This window comes from Oculina patagonica, chromosome 5, assembly GCF_052425735.1.
Source record: "Oculina patagonica isolate OP01 chromosome 5, crgOcupat, whole genome shotgun sequence".
In the NCBI taxonomy this organism is placed as follows: Eukaryota; Metazoa; Cnidaria; class Anthozoa; order Scleractinia; family Oculinidae; genus Oculina; species Oculina patagonica.
Genome location: NC_135762.1, coordinates 11,196,718 through 11,216,144, shown reverse-complemented (window position 1 = coordinate 11,216,144; position 19,427 = coordinate 11,196,718). Strand labels below are relative to the sequence as shown.

The following is a 19,427-nucleotide window of genomic DNA, read 5'->3' as shown; positions in this document are numbered from 1 at the left end:
AGGAAAAACAAAATCTTTATGTGCAAAAAGCAAAAAACAAAAACAAACAAACAAACAAACAAACTTGTTTATTTTCTTTAGGTCAATATTCAAAATAAAAGTGAAATTAGCTGTATAAGATGGTAACCTGAAAGCAGTGAATATTGAATGTAAAGTAAATTCTCTTTATAACGAACACCACGTATTTCTCTTTCAATTAAGGTTAATCCCTAGTTCTGCATTGCGCATCATTACTGCGCAGAATTGTAGGCATAATTAGCGCGCGCATACAAACGAAATGGCCGCTTTTTTTCTAGGCGTCTTGGCTCGCGAGAGCGATAAATCATCGTTTACTCGTAAACGAGTTCGGTGACCTATCATTTTTGTCCTTTAGTTCGAGAGTAGCGATCAAGTCAATTTCTATGGCAGAATAATACATTATCACCGAAAACGTGTACTTTTCCAGAACTCTCGAACGAATTAAATGGTAAATACAAGGTCTTCCTGCTCCTAAACGAATATGGCGACTCCTCTTTTTATTTCAAACTTTAAGTTCCCTTATGGTAAACAACCAATTGGTGAAGTTTGGTTGGAAATCTATGAGCAGTTCTATTTCACGTGAATTACCTAAAGGGGCATTGTGATACAAAATTGTTGCAAGACCTTTGGTTAGTTCTGAATCGGCGTAAAAACTCCTCACTTGTTGCAGCATTTTTTAAACGTTTTTTGAACATTCTATCCAACTTGACTCGTCCCCAGTCGTCTCTTGAGTCGACTGTTGAACACGGAGGGAATCTTGGGAAGGAAGAGAAGAAGCGAAGCAGTCTCTCGCCTTTCCTCCTTCCCACCATCCTTCGCATCTTGCAATTTTTGCATAAGAGACGATTGGGGACGAGTCAGCTATCCAACCTCAGCGAAAAATGGGTTACAAATTCCTCTGACTGTTTTTTGGTAGCAATCGTATAATTCCTTGAAGGAGCTAACAATATATATAATTATTCTTGCCTTTTAGTAGATTATTAGCTGTATTGATGGCACCAACTCAGTAAATATGAAAGCTAATGCAGATAATGCAGGTAAATTGTGGTGTTTGAGCTACTCTTAGAGAATGTGTACTTTATCAGTTTGGATAACCATATTACACCCTGTAAGGTGTTTTTTTGCAATAACAGAGTTTTTTATGTTAAGTTTCAATATTACGCTTTGCGTAAACTGCTAAAATCAGTTTTCGTAAGCGTACATGTATCACGGCGTAATTATATAAATCTAAAAGAGGAATCTTAAACCGCTTACCTTTTGCCTTCTGCGGAAACTGTAGAGAGAAGCCAAAAGAAACAGGTCAATGTTTAATAAAGGCCTCCGTTGTCTTGTCTTCACTGATAAAGATTGTAGTCACGTCATTTCGCTTCCGAGAAGGTATTAAGCTAGGCACACACTAGGGGTATAGTCGCAGGGACGTATCCCTTATGCTGGATTTACGCATAAATATTTTACGTGCGTTTACGTGTGTGAAAAAAATTAGAGACAATAGGTGGATTTCTACTGACGAGTAATTTTTATGTGCGTTTACGTGCGTAAAAAAATAGAGACAGGGAGGAGCTTTGAAAGACCGCCCTATGTAACTTCAAGAATATTTAGGCAATCACAATGAAAGTTATAGCATGTATAGTATGTCCGAAAATCTATCTTTTGGTATACGTCACGTGAAATGATGACGTCACATCACATGATGAAATTGTCACGTGATGTGACGTGATGACGTCACATCACGTGACAATTTCATCATGATGTCAAAACAGCCGCCATCTTGGATCCGCCATCTTGGATTTCAAATTTTTTTCGAAACGCCAGAAAACCACCCAAAATTACTGCAAAGTTCTTAAAATCAATACAACTATGCGTAAAACCGTAAACAGGTGATAATAATTGCATTTAAGTTAATTTTCATTAATAGAAAGACGAAAATTACAAATTAGGGAAAACATGCCTGTCAGAATGCCGTTGCCATGGTGATTTCAAGTTCCTGACACAACAACATATCCTTCCAATTAAAACCAGATAAAATTTAGATAAACCTGCAAAGTTTGGTAGCGTTTGGTTGAAGCTTAAAAAGGCTATAAGCGTTCAAAGTCAAATTGATTGCAAGGCTGGTACAACGGCAGGAGGGCAAGATTTATAGGCCAATAAATTTTCCCTCCTGCCGTTGTACCAGCCTTGCAATCAATTTGGTTTAATAAGCACTTAGAGTGACGTGTGGTACGAGCATTTCTTAAACAAGATATCCGGCAGCAGACAAGCCAAGCAGTTTTTTCTTCGTTGCGTGGTCCCCTGCATCCAAACTGTTTTTGTTCAAAGTCAGCGCGGGCCTCAACCCCCTCCCCCCCGGTTCATTGGCTAGAATTAGGGAAACGCAAGAATCCAATCCCATTAACAATGGAAACCGATACACACTAGAAAATGGACCGATTTGTGGGAATATTGGTCCCTGCGACTAGTCCCAGAAATCAAACCAGGTTAATTCATGGGACTAGTCGCAGGGACCAAAAATGTGGTCCCTGAGACTAGGGTTTCGGTGCAAAATAGAAGCACACACAGCAAGACCATGCGACTTGTCCCCTGGTGTGTGCCCGGGCAGCAAGAGAGGGTTATTTTTTATCTTGTTTGTCAGATTATAAAAACATAGAAATGGAGGTTTATTCTACTTAATAATGTCTACTGATAAAAGATTCAAACAACATTTTTTATTCAGTCTTGCGCACACGAAAAATCATAACAAAGGCGCGTGTATACTGCCGAGTACGTTCCCTATTTACTCTAAAATATACCCTCGGGAGTTCAGCTATTCATATTTTAATTGTCGTTATTGAACAAATTGTCACGATGCCCATGCATGACCAGGAAATACTTGTTTTGTATGATCGTTTTTAGTTCCAAAGAAAGAATCCATGTTGACGGGCTAAAGCAACTTTTTTGCCCAAACTAGCCAATAACGCGACAACCAGGAACGCGCACAACCAATCAAAATCGAAAAGTTTTTTGTAAATACGATTAAAGTGGTAATGGTAATAGTAGTAATGATGATATCAAACGATGCGTACCAGTAAAGGTGATCCATAGATATATGAGAGGCAAAATATCACCAGGACGATTGAGATCTTCGACATTTCGGCTTGGGCGGTGCTGGTCTTTATTAACAAGACAATCGAAAGACAAAGTTACCAAGCTGTGACACACGAAAAATAAATGAAAGGAAGTAGTTAACTAATTGATTGATAAATAAATGACTAAATAATAATAAATGAATGAATAAATAAATAAATTATTGTTTTTAAAGGTATACCAATATTTTCGAAAAAAATGGCTGTCCACTCAGGCTCTTGGTGATTTGAACATGATTACAACATTTAAAAGAAAGACAAAAACAGCAGCAATGTTGGTTAAAGGTGATCCTCTAGAAACACATCTTAGAGATCAGAGACCAATTCACTACAACTGGTGCCAGATGCTTTTACTTTGCAAGTTGTAACGAGTGGCGAAGTTCGTCTCCAAAAGCCCGCTTCTGTGGCCTGTTGCCTTGATAGGCGATTACCTTCCCATGACTATCTGTTTATAGGAATTTAGTGCTCTTGTGAAGTTAATAATGGCGGTTATTTTTTATGCCAAGAGTTATCCCAAAAAAATGTTGGCTCAGAATGTGTTTGTTTCTTGATTTAAAATTAATATGCTAATACTATACTCACCTGAGTAAAACGTTGGAAAAACTTCACAGATCAGCTCAGATAACAAGGGGTTGTCGAAAGGGTTGGCTAATGTTACTGGACCTAACGCGGCGTTTTTGTCAGTGCCGAGCAATGAATTGGATTGTGGCTGTTAGATGAGATGAATGATGACTGCAAATGATTCAGCAAAAACCAGGGATAAACAATATCATCAAATTTAAAAGTGCATGACTTTTGACACAAATCACACAATGAACAGACTGATTGGCCCTGACATGACGCAGATTGTACAATCAAATCAAGAGCGGTATTGCTCTTGAAACTGCAATTAACCACTCAGAGTTAAAACCCAAAATTACCATCCTGTCACATGCATGCACACGTGCCTTTTTCTGGTCGCACATGCTTAACTAAGCGTTGTTTGCTGAGGTTTTGAAGAGTTATATGTTCAGGCTGGTCACGGAAATATGGCTTATTGACCAAGTGTGATGATATTTGCAAGAGTTGTTTTTTTTCACGTTCACGATGACTGAACCGAGGTCCATAAACGCGTAATAAAAAGAACGAGGCCAATATCTCACCATCTTGACCAAACAAGCTTGGCCAAAAAAAAATTATTACATGGCAAAAATCACAAAAATCTGCTGATATGGGGTTTAATTACTGCTCCTCCAACTGCCAAAATTATTCTCATCCACAAATGGATCAGGCATAACACCTAAACACACCTACACTACATAGAGGATAATACATGGATGCGCGGAGATATGAAATTTATCTTTGAACACAAGAAGATAAATTTCATATATCCAAGCAACCATGTATTTTTCTGTTTATTATATAAACCTACTAATTTCAATGTTTTTGACGATTTTCTGAAGATTTCCGGCCATTTTTCGAAGATTTCCGATGATTTTCAAAATGTTGTCCAAAAGTTGCACTACTGATTCCTGACATTTTCCGAACTTTTCCGATAATGACCGAAGTTTTCCGAAGATTACCGAAGATTGCCGGGGAAGATCCGAAGATGAAATTTGGCTTATTGAGCATTGAAACACGGCAAACTCTGCGAGCTGATTTATCAAAAATGATGTCACACATGTGTGGATATCATTTTTATCCACACATGTGATACCATTTTTCTCGATTTGCTACAACTCGCTATACCACTGCAGTTTATATAATAAAGTGAAATATGTTAAGTAACACCTATTGTCAAAAAATTGTACGTCAATAGATTCACGTAGATTTTGTAACTGACCCATAATGATAGAATTTGCTGTTGAAACATGTATTTTAGCCTAAAAAGCGTTGTCCTTTTTGTAAAAATAATTTGTAACCTGCTGCGTGATGCTTGAGTTAATGTACTTAAGTTGGGATGTATTTTTTGATACTCTATAACAACCATAACAACCACAACAACCATCAAACAAACACAATCTGATTTCAGCTTGCTTTTTATGGTTTACAACTCTCAAGAATTTAATCACACAAAAACCCGCAGGAACGGCAAGTAAAACAGGTTCTACCATGTCCGCAAGCTAAATTCTTGCACGGATCAGGGTGGCAATCCCCAGGTTGTGCATAATCGTAGCAAAGTTCTGCGGGAATAATGCAAAAGAAACAAAGAAGTTTTCATTGTAGTGTGCTTCAGTGCTATATTAAAAAAGTTTCCAACCAAATATTACAACTATTAGGTCTATTAGGACAGTACAAATAAGGTGATTGACAACTGGAGTCATGATGAAAATTATTTCACTAAAATTATTATATGAAATCACAGTATGCGTCCGTAGTTTTGTTCTAACTATGAATAAAGATGAGCTGATGGAGTTTAAATATTTAGATATTTCTAGACTTGCTACTCGAGGAGCGTGCTTAACCTAGCCGGTCAAAAAATTAAAATGCTTGTTCTCCACTTAATCATTTTGTTAATTTTAGATCATCCATGTTACAAGGGAGAGTTTTGAATGCATATTTAGTGATTAGATCAGTTTCATCCTGAAAACGTTTAAAATCTCAAAGTTCCTCCTTACCTTGATTGAACGCCCTCTTAACAAGTTTAGCTCCAAAAGCCTGCGGTAAAAAAAAAAAGTGGAGGGAGAGCGTTAATGGCTGTTGAAATAGAAATGATTTGTTAACGAGGTTTAACTTAAAAATCCGAAATCCGACTATGTAACTGGGATTTCGCAGGGTTTTGGTCTATACTGTTCTGATATTAGTGGTAGGCAAATTAACACATGAAAAACGTTTTCTCTGAACTTCTAAAGGAAGATGTTACCTAAATTTTGCAGAGAGAAAACAAACCACGGCTATAAATATCAATTTTTTTGAAGACGCGCGGTAATACATAAAAAGTCTAGACTTATTTTTGAAGTTGTGATCTATTTTTACCCTAGCCATGGCCATCCTCAGCCAAGACGCTTGTTAACAGTTTCAGTGCTCGAATATAGCAATTGTTAATAAAAATGGACCATTTGTTAGGTTTTCTACGACACAAAATTAAAATTTTGACTGTTTAAAAATCTGTTATAATCCTTAACAAAGCCCTTGTAAGTATTCCAGCAAGAGATACATTCTTTTCACTAACACAGGGAATGCCATAAGAGAAGCTACTACTTGACTCTTCTGTAATGCGAATTTGTAATAAGGAGCGAAAGAATATTGCCAACTGCAACAGATTTACTTTACTCGACGAGGGCGTAATCAATGAAAAACTTCATGTCGGTTCCACTTTCCGTCTCCTTCTACTTTCCTGAAATTCATATTGGCTCTTGAAGCCAGAAAACAGGAAAAATAATTGCACGAGATTTAATGTGTCGTTAAGAATGAATTGCTAACCTAGACTCACCCCAAACGGACAACCCGTTATTCAAAGTAACTCGACATGTAGAACATGGCGAAATGACGAAAGTAAAAAGAATGGCTAATTTGTTCAGTGCCTGTACTAAATTAATATTATTCAATACTCTTGCTTGGCTGTTTATCAGAACACATGAAGGCTAGCGCTGGACACGGCCTTCCCATTACATACTTTAGGTCGTGCTTGTACACGACCTAAAACGATATGCGTTTTGAAGTCAGCTTAAAAATTTCTAAAGCCGGAAAAAGGAGGTTACAGTGTACCTTTGACTCATATCCTATAAGTAGAAGGTCAAAGCGCGTACGATCATGATTAAATGACCACAAAAATCAAAGTTAGTTTTTTTATTAATTCTAACTACAAACTTACTTGTGGAGTTTGCAAAGAAACAAGGCACAACAACACGATAGCAATGTATATCTTCATGGCTTGACTGCCTCTGTTCGTCTGGCAAGGAAAAAGATGTTTTTGAAGCAAATACAGCAATAAATACAGTCAAGTCCGCCTTGCGGACAACTGCTTTAAATACGGACATCTCGGTTGTTATACCGGCGTATGGACATTGGTGTTAGTCCCAATCTTATCTTTAATTCAGTAAACAACCCAAAAACGATATTAATTCTATTTGTCCCCTCAAAAGCTGTCTTAACGCCCCTGGATTTACATGGGTTTACAGGAACAAGCAAACCTTTGGAAATGTATTTTGAAAAGTATAAAGGAAAACAACATTTTTAAAACATACATAATTATTTCGCTCACTTATAACTGACGTTGGCAAATAATAATAATAATAATAATAATAATAATAATAATAATAATAATAATAATAATAATAATAATAATCATTTCTATAGCGCTATTTAGCTAATCTTTCATAGCGCTTTACAATCACTATGCTAAAAAATAAAAATAAAATATAAAAATACCTAACTAAATTAATCTATTGAGCTAAAATATCTATACATGCAGAGAGTGAAGTTTTAAAAGTTAAAAATTTAAACACTAAAAATATCATGATTATTTAACTGGACTTAAAGTAAACGTGTATAAGAAATAAAAATTAAATGTCATAGGCTTCTTTAAAAAGATAAGTTTTTAGGTTCTTCTTAAAAATGTCTTCTGATGCCGATTTTCGGATGCTTAGTGGCAGGTTGTTCCACAGCCTTGGCGCAGCAGTGCTGAACGCCCGGTCTCCGTAGGTCTTGAGTTTAGCCATGGGCTCAGTTAGCAGTTCTTGGCCACTGGAACGTAGTGACCGAGAGAACTTTCTAAAACTTAGCATACTAGAAACATAGGATGGTGTTTTGTCGTTGAGTGCTTTGTAGACTATTAACAGTAGTTTAAAAATAATACGGAATTGTACGGGTAACCAATGTAGCTTAAACATTATTGGGGTAATAGAATCATATTTCCTTGTTAACGTGACAATGCGAGCAGCTGTATTCTGAACACGCTGTAATTTACAAATTAACTTTTTCGGAATACCATACAGAATTGAGTTGCAATAGTCGAGCTTGGAACCAATAAAAGCGTGAATAAGAATTTCCGCAGAGTCCTGAGTGAGATATTTGCGAATCTTTGATATGTTCCTGAGATGGTAATTTGCCTCATTGCATATCTTTTTCACATGTTTTTCCATACAAAGGCAATTGTCAATGATGACTCCTAGGTTGCGTGCAGAAGACTTAGGGGCAATGTACTCATCTCCAACCCGAATATGTTTAAGATCAGGGCAATGTCGAAATTTGGAGCTAATGACGACTAGTTCAGTTTTGTCCTGGTTAAGTTTCAATAAGTTGTTACACATCCAACGATCTATTTCTTCAACACAGCGTTCAACACGCAACTTTGCTTCTTCAAGGTCAACACAGCAATCAGTCTTGAAGGATATATAAAGTTGCGTGTCATCAGCATACAGATGATATAGCAAGTTGTGCTGCTTGATGATATCAGCAATCGGTGCAGTGTAGATGAGGTACAGCAGTGGGCCCAGTACTGACCCCTGAGGCACCCCGCGAAGCAAGGGTCGATTTGACGACAGGCCTTCCTCTACTTTAACAAACTGTAAAGCAAAGACGGTAAAGACGGTAAACCGGCAAAGACGGTTTGAGTTCTTCTCTGGTTACAGTGATGGCAATGGCAATAATGCTTCACCAAAAAAAAACAAAACATTTTCTTATCTTTCATATGTGTTGGACTTGTGAAAAGCAAAAGAATCATGATTAAGCGGAAAAAATAATTTAAAATATCAATCGAATCCATGAAACAATAAAAATCACTTACATAATTATTTTCAATTTAATTATTTTTTCCGCATCACTTTGTGCGACCGTTGATCAAGTGGTTGATTTTGGCTGTTATGACGTTAATATATTGGACTATTGTAATTCATTACGGACATTGATTTTGGTTTTCATCTCAGATATGATACAAAGATTTGGCATTTGAGCAAGAAAATAAATTTAAAAATCAAGCCGCTTACTACGAAATTCCAATTAACACTTCTGGTTGTTTCTATACGGTGCCCCGGGCAAACCTCGCGGCAAAACTTTAACTGACGTCTTCAAAATAAAACTGCCATTAGCTCATTGCTTTTGATGTAATAAGCAATACAAAGCTCTTTTTTATAGTTTACCTCCTTACAGCTGCCTAAACGCTCCGTAAGCGTAAACAGGTCTTCAGTAACAAGCTTTTGAAAGGATTCAATATATATAACAGTAAACAATAATAAAGAAAAACAACATATATTAAGGTCTTTTATAATCTGGCGGTTATGCAGTTACAACCAATTTTGAGTTATAGGTTTGCGGGTACATTACTATTAATCTGGCGGTTTACGGTCAAAAAATTATGGCGGTTTCGTTTTCTAAAAGAAACGAAATCTTTTTGCGGTCTATGCAGAACAAAATATGGCGGTTTGCAGACTGTAGGACTCCCTATAATAGACCCTTAGAAAGTGGAATACTGATTTCTCTAACCTCCAAGGAAAACAACAATAGGCTCGAGCAATCGGGCCGTTCGAGAAGTCGGGGGTCAAATTGTGGTGTTTGAATGGGGGAGGGGTAATGACTTTTGGTTTGAGTTATATGAGGTTCGAGAAATTGGGATTTCACTGTATAAAAATGTATACCTGGCTCACTCACTTGACTAATAAGCAACGTTGGAATAAACTTCCGAGATCTTCTCAGGCTACAGCGAATGCTGACAATGTTCGTTCACCAAGGAAACCACTTGTTTTTTAAATGGGTTTGATTGTGCATAGCAAACGAGTGTGTCAGCGAAAACCACTGACTAAAGTAAAATATCAATAATGTCCATGATACAGCAAAAACCATTAATCCAAATAATGCATTCAACTTTTTTCTTACTTGTTACTTTGCACGACTCGCCTCTAAGTGCTAAGTACATGGTTGATTTGAGCCGGTATTAGGCTGAGTTGCCTTAAACAAAATAGCAATTAGCTACTATTTTATAGTAGCTAGAAAGCGTCTGAGCAGCGATATATAAATACATGCAAATATATTCCCCAATGGTCAGACAAGTACTTATATTTCATACCTGCAGGCTGGGTTGAGTTCTGCCTGTTTGCAGGGAAAACGTATGACTTGTCCAGTTCTGCCAAAGTATGGGCGGCACATGGATGTCAAATGTGGCTTGGCCAAGTAACCAAGCCTCCAAATGCAAAAATCACCTCTCGCGAGGTGATTATAGCCTTATAAGCCGAGTTTTCCGACCAGAATGCTCCAATACTTATAATCACCTCTGAAATTATACTAAAATATAATATGATATGCTATTTAAAAAGTCGACAAAGGTTATTTTTCATCAACTATCATTCAGGTACTGCCAAACAAAATTAATACTACACAGGAGAGTTGAGAGAAATCCCGCATTCTAAGAGCGAAAACTGTTGTCGACTATCATGATTACAGGAAAATTTGAACGCATTCAAATTCGGCGAGAAAAGTCGATTGTTATTGAGAGATAATGACAGCCTGCTTGGGTCAACCTGCGATCCGGCGTTATTTTCCCTCGCTGCGAAAAAAAAGAAAGCCTGATCGCAGGTTATGCTTGGGTTGGCGGCCAAACGGGAGCGAGATTAGAGCTTTTAGGCCTAGTTCAGACGTCGTGCTCCTGCCGTGCCAAACTTAATTCAGGAATTAAGTTCGACTAAAGCACGGCAGAAGCACAGCGTCTGAATCAAACCTTTGAATTGAGCTCGGCAAAGCAATTTAGTTCGACACGCCATGCCGTGCATGCTACACGACTCTGGCACGGCAGCGGTTCAAACGTCGTGCTTTGCCGCGCCAAAAAATTCATAAATGGCGGGATTACGTTCCCTCGAGGAGTTACGAGGAGACCCGCCGGAGAATAACTCTCCTTGCACAACCTCGTCCCCAGGGTCTTCTCCGTTTGCAGCCGCCACTTTCAAAACGGAGAAGACCCGGGGCAAGGTTTAGTTGCGCATTGAATTTTATTCTTGCCAGACGGCAAAAACATGGCGGCCAGGGAAAGAAGAAGCTAGCGAAGAAGAAGCTAGCGGGGGTGAATCTGAAATAAGGAAGTTTTCGTAAACTAGTCGGGTAAAGAAACCAATATTCGCAGTACTTGCAAAAGGAAAAGTTTTTTCTGTTGCTTTTCTTTGCGTCTTTTTTTTATTTGAGTCTTGCAATGATTTTAAAAGTAGGGGTTTTTGCTGCAGTTTGGCTTATTGTTACATAGCATCAGTAAATCCTGGATTCGGTACGACCCTTGCACGACGTCTGAATCAAAGTCGTGTTTCTGCCGTGCTACAGTCGAAGCGAATAGCAATTTAGTTCGGCACGGCAGAAGCACGACGTTTGAACTAGGCCCTAGTTATCGTCATCTTCGTTTGAATCCCGCGTAAAGCCTAAATACACTTATACTACAGTGAAATTAATTTCATAAAGGTAAATAAAATATAAATATATACTATTTTAAGTAAGAGTTATTGTCCGAACAGTTGTACATTAACTTAAATTTTCTAATTCACGTATATTTTGTAACTGACGATGACAAACGTTGTTGTCAAAACATGCATTTAAGCCTTAAAACGTCGTCCTTTTTCTCAAAATTATCATTTGTAACTGCTGCTTGCCGTTTGAATAAATATACGTACGTTTAATTGTATTTTTTGATACCCTTTATCTTATCTTATAACATAACAATCACACAGTCACAATTCATTTTCAGCTTGCTTTTTAATGGATTACAGCTCTCTCAAGTAGGTATGTACGATGAACCATGCTTCTATCAAGAAAAGTTATATGTTGGTAAGCAAAAATAGTTGCAGGATGAACAAGTAATACAAGTAGTACCCACTCCGCAGGAATTGTATAACTTGCATGGATCGCGTCTGCACAGCCCAGCTTTATCTCCATTGGGACAAAGTTCTGAAAAAAAAAGTGCAAAAGAAAACAAAACGGTTTTATTACAGTGTCATGGCTTCAGTGCTGTAAGCAGTTTTTAACCAGAGTCATTAAAGAATCATAATATTTGTATTAATGTCGGCGCGGTGGATGATGAATATGTCGTTTCTCACTTCCTAGAATACACTGTCTCAATATCGGGCGCCAACTCCATCTTTGCTGAAGATCTTAGATGTTTGGTTAGATGGGCGCAAATTTGGTTGCATATTCTTTGAAAAACCAGGGAGGAATAACATGCAGCTTTACTTCATGTTATTCTTCTTATATTATTCTTCCCGGTTTTTTATTGACTAACTTGTTATATAACTATTTTTTGAAAAGTTGGTATGATGCCTCACGACTTTACCAACTAAATTAAATGTAAAAATATTTTAATATGTCCACAGGTTTGTGTACAGCTTTTAAGAGTGACTTTTACGAACGGCCGAGCAAGAATTTGATTTCCTGGCAGAAATTGGAAAATCGATTTTTCTTCGTTTTTTGCTCATTATTAGCTGTAAGGTAGATAAGAAACCTGATGTAGTTTGTTTCCCCTAGAGGTCTTCTAATTTTAAGAAAACAAAGAAAATCGATTTCGGTGGTCGAAGTCACAAATTTCCTAACTTTTAAACCCGAAATTAGCTATTATGAACACTTCTCGCGTTCGCTTACAAAACCGCGCAGAGAAATTTGGTCACTTCCTATCAACATAAAAACTCTTTTTCTTTCGCTAGAATATAATTTCAGGGCTTTAGCGCAACTCTTCCAACTGAAAAAATGAACTGACGAGGAATGCTTTTTACGATAACAAAAATTTGAATGAAATAGTAATTTTCAACGGCAGTATTTAGCATGTGGTATAACATTAATTTTTTTCAATTCTTGCTTAAACGTGCATACAGATATTCTTAATAAACATACCTGAGAATTGGCTCGGGTTATTGGAAAGATTCTCACTTGGAGGGCATCAAACTTCGGCAAATTTTCACAGCATGACCGTAAACTGTGTAAATGCTTCTAATTGCCAAACGCCACGATAATGAATGTTTTAACCCCAAATGCTCGTCTTTCCTTCTTCTTGCCGAATGTTCCATTGCAAAATTCCCTTTTCAACGAAAGAGTGAGATAAAAAAGCCAACCTGGGTCAATGAAGGTCCATTTTGATCGCAAAACCTCTTCGCCATTTTGCCACAAGACTCACAAGATTAGATTTGTGACTTACGTGACATAATACACGTGACATGAAACACGATATTGTGACGTAAGTGAGTCTGCGCAGTAAGAGCTCTGGGGTCGAGAATGTCACGGAGTTAAAATAACGCAAAACAATTCTCCAGCACCGCCAACGCAGTTTGAGGAAGCAAATTGATCGTTCTGGAGTTCTGTACACACTTTCGTCAAGAGAAAAGAACCACGATAAAGGAAAATTGCTAAGGATGAAGATGCAAAAGGAATTTCGCGCTTAACAGTTGCTTTGTTGTATTTTGGAGCCAAGAAATGTTTAGCTGTCAGTTAGGCTATTTTGATCGATATCACAACATTTTGTGGGACTACGATGCATTGGTAAATATGCTGCCTTCAACAACCCAAGCCAATTCTCAGGTATGTCTTAGATAAACATTTACATGTGTGTTTAAACGACAATTGAGAAAATTTGGAGTTATACCACATATTAAATAATTCCGTTGAAAACTGCCGTTTAATTCGACTTTCTAGTATCGTGAAAAGTATTCCCCACCTTTTTAATTATTTCAGTTCGAAGAGTTTTGCTTAAGCCCTGAAATTATATTTTAGCGAATGGAAAAGCGTGTCTCTGTTGATAGAAAGCATCCAAAGTTTTCAATGTGGCTTTGTTTGTGAACGCGACGACAGTTAACGATAGCGAATTTCGTGTTGAAAATTGTGTCACTTTGAGGCTCCGATCACGAAAACTGACTTTAGTTTTTTTCTCGAAATTAGAAGACTTCTGGGGGGAACAAAATACATCAGGTTTCTTATCTACCTAAAAGCTATTAATGAGCAAAAAAATGAAGGAATTTGATTTTTCAATTTTCTGCCAGTGCAAGCGCGGTTTTTATTTAAAGTCCTTCTTAATATGCTAACTATGCATAAGGCTGCATTTATTATGTATGCTACAGGGCGGGGGGGGGGGGGGGGAGGGGGTTGCGGCAAATGATTTTTTTTCAGCGGCTCGTTTTTTTATATCCCCCCAAGGTCCATACAAATTTTTTATAATCCCCCCAAGCAATCAGCCGAAAAATGAAAACCCCCCTTCTCCCTCACAAGAAATATCAAAATAAATATCTGTATAATAGTACACGATATATGTTTGAAATTTCAAGAGACATGTTTAATAACAACATCGAGAGAGCTTTGACTGTTTATGTCATACCTATGCCAGCCAGTCTAAGTAGCGCGAATTAGGTATAGATAGCCTGCCAGCTCGTGTACGAGTACTACCAGGAGTATTGAAAGGACCCTCCGTTTCACTGTCACTCTCGTCGACAAAAGCAACAACCTCATCATCATCATCACTCTCACTATCACACACATTCACGGATTCATCTCCGCTGTCTCCATCCTCTTCACCTTCGTTTTCCGGCCGTTCAGCATCATTCCTCTCAAGTGCGACATGTGCCATTATTCTCCTTATCTTATCATTTTTCTTCCCAAGGAGAGAAAGTTTATGATGGTCTAAATATTTGTTAAGTTCTTCGACGTATAGCTTGTTAATATTTTCAAACGTCGACGCGATAGCTTTCCAGTCATTTGTTCGTATCCTTTCATTGAACATTTAAGTGCATGCACATTTGTTGTTCAATTTCATAAAACTGTGCACTGAATTACATTGTTTTCTTTTGCATTCATTGATTCAATAAAGTTGCACTGCTTAGACTGAGGTTGCATTAAATGTTTCCATTTTAGATGTTTTACTTTCTATACTGTATCGAAACATTATATCTACAGGCCAGGCACACTACTTGAAAAACTTCAAAATAGGTACTATAGTCTCTCAGAATAATAGAGTTCCCTTGTTGCTTACAATCCTTGAAAGAAGCTGCTGTACTTATCATTTCTTTTTTCACTTTTTAAAACTATTACAAAAGCTAGACAAAATCTTACAAAAAGTAAGCATCCCCCAGGAAATATTTAAACAATTTTCATATCCCCCCTTTTTTTGCTCTAAAAATTTGAGAACCCCCCTAAAATCCTCTGCTCTCCCCCCTGTAGGATACATAATGAATGCAGCCTAAAGATGAGCTGATAAATTTTAAACGTGCTTTGCCGAGCTGTCAAAAACTTAAAAATTCTCTAAAGGAAAGCAGTCTGTAGGCGTTTCAAGCGAGACTTTTGAGCGTGTCAATAAACTCGCCCCAATGTTTTCTCTGTAACATGTTCACTCCAAAAAATTCAAATGTGAAACATTTCATCTAGACAAGGAAAATATTCAAAGGGTTTTCTTTAAATCACCACACAGCTACGGGCTCCTGGTAAATGCATCTCTAGTCAAGGATCTCTAGTCTTGCTATATCAAGGATCTTCTATTCTCTCTCAAACCTAACAAGGCCACCGGATCCGACAACATATCACCGCGGGTCCTTGCAGTGTCATCTGAGGCTCTGGCAGTTCCTCTTACCAATCTGATTAACCACTGTATATCAGCTAATATGTGGCCAAGTCTGTGGAAATGTAGCAATGTGACTCCACTCTTTAAGAAGGACAGCCCAGCGGACAAAATCAATTATCGCCCAGTGTCTGTTCTGACATCCTTGTCTAAAATCTTTGAAAGGGTCCAACATGATCAAATGCTGGTGTTTTCCAAGTCAGTGCTAAGCGATAAATTATCTGGCTTCCTAAAGGGTCACTCCTGTACAACCGCTCTTCTTAAAATGACGGAAGATTTTAGAGCCACGCTTGATAACAAAGAACATTGCGCTGCAGTTGCAGTGGATTTATCAAAAGCATTGGACTCCGTCTCCCACAGCCTTCTACTTTCAAAGTTGAGAGCCTATGGTTTTTCTGACAGTGCCTTGTGTCTCACTCGCTCATATTTGTGTGGAAGAAAGCAACGTGTTAAGATTGGAAATTCATACTTAGATTGGAGAACAATCAAGCATGGAGTTCCTCAGGGGTCAATCTTGGGACCACTTCTATTTAATTTATTTATTAATGATCTCACTTACTTTGTTGTTGATGCTAATTTGAGGCTATATGCTGATGATACAACTCAATACTTATCAAACCGCAATCCAAATGTTCTAGAATTCACTTCACAGAATAGCTTTGATATGCTTCATTCATGGTTTGAGGATAATTACTTAAGTGTAAATGAGGCAAAAACGCAAGTGTTATCATTGGGCGACAATCCAACACATATCCAGCTTTTTGCAGATCGTACCAAGCCACCCTTGGATGTAGTTAAAGAATTAAAACTCTTGGGCTTAACTATAGACAGCTCATTAACTTACAAGGCCCATGTTAAATCTGTATGTGATAAAGTCAATGCTAAGGTTGCTGCTCTTAGGAGGGTACGGAAGTTTATACCTGCTGATGTGATGATCAATATTTACAAGGCCTTCATCTTACCACATTTGGAATACTGCGCACCTGTTTTAGTGGGACTTTCATCTGGACTTTCTAACAAGCTAGAATTTACTAATCAGTTTGCTATCAGAACATTAATGAATCTGCCCAAGACAACTCCATATGGCGATCTACTTAAGATGGTAAACATCAAATCCCTGGAGCATCGCAGATACACGCAAGCCCTAATCCTCCTTTATAAATCTTTATTTATTACGGGGCCAAGCTACATCAAGGAATTGTTCTCATTGCGTTCTAGCAATTATGATCTAAGAGGCTATTGTAAGCTTAATCAGCCTTCCTTTAAATCAAAGTTTTTGCATAAATCTTATCGCTACATAACTTCACGTTTATGGAACAACCTACCTGACAATATAAGAGGAGCGTCCTCTCTTAGAATTTTTAAAAATTTACTGAACAATATTAACCTGACCACCGAGGTCAACTGTTCCTGTAATCTTTGTATCGATTAGTTTACATTTTTAAATCTTATTGTCTACGTAGTTTTTAAATTTTTATAGTCTAGTTTTAAATTTTAAATTTTATAGTCTAATTTTTGTATTTTTATTGAATAGATAATCATATTTAAATTTTTTTTACATTGTAATTTTTAGAATACACGTTCACTTTTAAACGAGCCCCTGGCTCATTGGTGACATGTGTCTAAATAAAGTACTTACTTACCTACTAGTCATTAGATTAGTTTCATCCCAAACAACTATGGTTGAAATCTTAAATAGCCTTGTTAACTAGATCAACTGTTCTCTTACCAAGCTGAGGCTCAGTTCCAAATGCCTGTACGAAAAAAAATAGAGGAAGAGCGTTAATGACAGTTGAAATAGAAATGATTCGGTTAGCGAGGTTTTTCAAATAATCTTCCGACATATTTTGGTTACACAAATTACGTCCTCAAGCTAGATATACATTGTTTGCGCTGACAGAGGGAATACTATATAAAGAGAATCTACTTTGAACTCAAAGGAACAAAAGACTACTTGCCCACTCCGATAAAGGTAATTTACTAGGTGAAATCGTGACCAAAACAATTTTTCATTTTAATAGATCTCAAGTCTAAATAAAGGTAAAAATCACGTGATCAAGTGGTCAAAATTGTGACAGTCCACGTGACACGGTTCAAAGTCCTAGAGTCAAGCTTAAGAAAACTAAGCAAAAGTCTGTGACACAGTGTCCTTTAAAAAGCTAGTTAATAAATGAAACACAAAATTGTCATTTTGCTTGTACAAGACCCCAAACGATACTATTTATAGTCAGCTTTAAAATTTCTCAAACCAAATCGAGGAGGTAACAGCTATTTTAATCATCTGCGTTCGTGATTTGTTTACTTAAAGTTTCAGCTGAACGTTGTGAGTTTTCATGTTGTTTAAATTAAACAGCGAAAATTTAAATTGATTATGAGCTAAAATAATTTTGCAAAACGTTTTTTAAACTTCTCAAAAAAGTGAGTTTCCGCGTATCAAGTTTTAACGCACTTTGCGTACGGAATTAGGCTGGCTCTTCTTTTAATCACAGCACCATTTTAATGTCGTTAAAAATTACACCATTTTAGAGTTATTACTGTTACTCTTGCTCTATCAGTAGAAAGCCAAAGTTTGCGCGATGAAATGAACACAAAAAATCGGATTTCAGTTATTTTGATCGCTTCTAACTATAAACTTACTTTAGCTTGCGATGCTGGCAAGGAAACGAGGCACAGTAACACGAAAGCAATGTATATCTTCATGGCTTGGATGCCTCTGCTTGTCTGGCAAGAAACAACAACAAAAAACATTTTAAAGAAAAAACACAACTGCTTTTAAACATGGACACCTTGGCTGTTTTACCGGCATATCATGGACATTGGCTTTGGTCCTAATATTATCTTCAATTCAGTAAACAATCAAAAATGGCTCTATTTACTATTTATCCCCTAAAACGCTGCCTGAAAGCCCCTAGATAATACAGTGACAAACAAGCCTTTGGGAAGGCATTTCAAAAGTGTAAAGGAAAACAACATTTTGACATACGTATTTTCACTTGCTTAACTAATAAGTGACGTTGGACAAACAATCGAGATCTGCTCTGGTTACAGCGATGGCAAACAATAATACCTCACCAAACAACATGTACTGCTCTTTAATATGGTTTGGACTTGTGAACAACAAACGAATCATGATTCAGCGAAAACTAATGAATGTAAACACTCCAGGAGAATGTCCACTTTTGGAAATGTGGAAAACAATAGCGTGACGTAACAACATGGCGGTTGTCAATTCTTCCCGAGTGGACTCCACTTGAATTTTATATTTGGCTTTTTTCAAGTTTTCCCGTGGTGCGTTTCCTGTCAGATGGTAACACAACACAAAGAAAGCATTGAGGGAGCGTTATGCGTGACAATTGTGTAAAATCACGGCGGATTGTGCGCGGAGGTTAGAATTTACTTTCGATGCGTATGTTTGTTTTGGTTGTCTTTTGGGTCGTTTCTTCAGCGTTAATCCAGTGTATCTCTTGTGAAAATTTTTTCTGAGCCTTGAAAAAATGCAGGAACGTTCTGCAGTTATTCTAGTTGCTCTGTACGAAATCTGAGCGATGGGCCGCAATTTGGGTGGATGGGCCGCGATTTTTGCTGGAAGCCATCGTCTACGCAAAATGGCACTGCTTACAACTAATCTATTCGGGCTTCTTTTCGTTCGCTTCAGTCGATGACTTGATGGATAACTGACCTCAAAGAACATCTTAAATATATCCACTATCGCCACAGATTATCTACTGGACGTGTTTAAAGACACAACAAGGACAACAGGATGCGAGCTTTGTTTTCTTGCTGGTCTCTTTGGACCGAAGATCGACGCGCTT

The 19,427-nt window shown here is 37.5% G+C and overlaps 1 protein-coding gene and 1 long non-coding RNA gene across 2 annotated transcripts in view; one reads left to right on the top strand and one right to left on the bottom strand.

Moving 5' to 3' along the window:
• LOC144654999 (meprin A subunit beta-like) overlaps positions 1–19,427 on the top strand; it is a 188,745-nt gene that overhangs the window by 65,979 nt on the left and 103,339 nt on the right. The window lies entirely within an intron of this gene.
• Positions 11,765–18,703, bottom strand: LOC144655484 (uncharacterized). The gene is made up of 4 exons (XR_013571118.1): positions 18,599–18,703; positions 18,253–18,336; positions 17,345–17,369; positions 11,765–11,975 (listed from the first exon to the last, which is right to left on the bottom strand). It is a non-coding gene; the product is annotated as an uncharacterized LOC144655484 (long non-coding RNA).